Raw genomic sequence first — 245 nt, forward strand, 5'->3', positions numbered from 1 at the left:
ATAATGGTTTTGTTTTAAAAAGCGAGGCCCGTATAACCGCGGTTATTGGGAGGGAAATAATTCAAAGCTGCAGGGCTGTCTGAAAACGCTCCCCTGTTTGCCGTGTGCTGAGCCGGCCAGCGCCTCCCGGCAGGGAGCGTGTCAGGGCGAGTGAACACCCCGTGACTGCTGACAACCGGGCACCGGGGGCGTTCCCCAACGAACTATCCAGCGGTACTCACCGCCCCGGCCGGCGTGAGGCAGCT

Source organism: Apaloderma vittatum, unplaced genomic scaffold (assembly GCF_000703405.1).
Source record: "Apaloderma vittatum isolate BGI_N311 unplaced genomic scaffold, ASM70340v1 scaffold11727, whole genome shotgun sequence".
NCBI lineage: Eukaryota > Metazoa > Chordata > Aves > Trogoniformes > Trogonidae > Apaloderma > Apaloderma vittatum.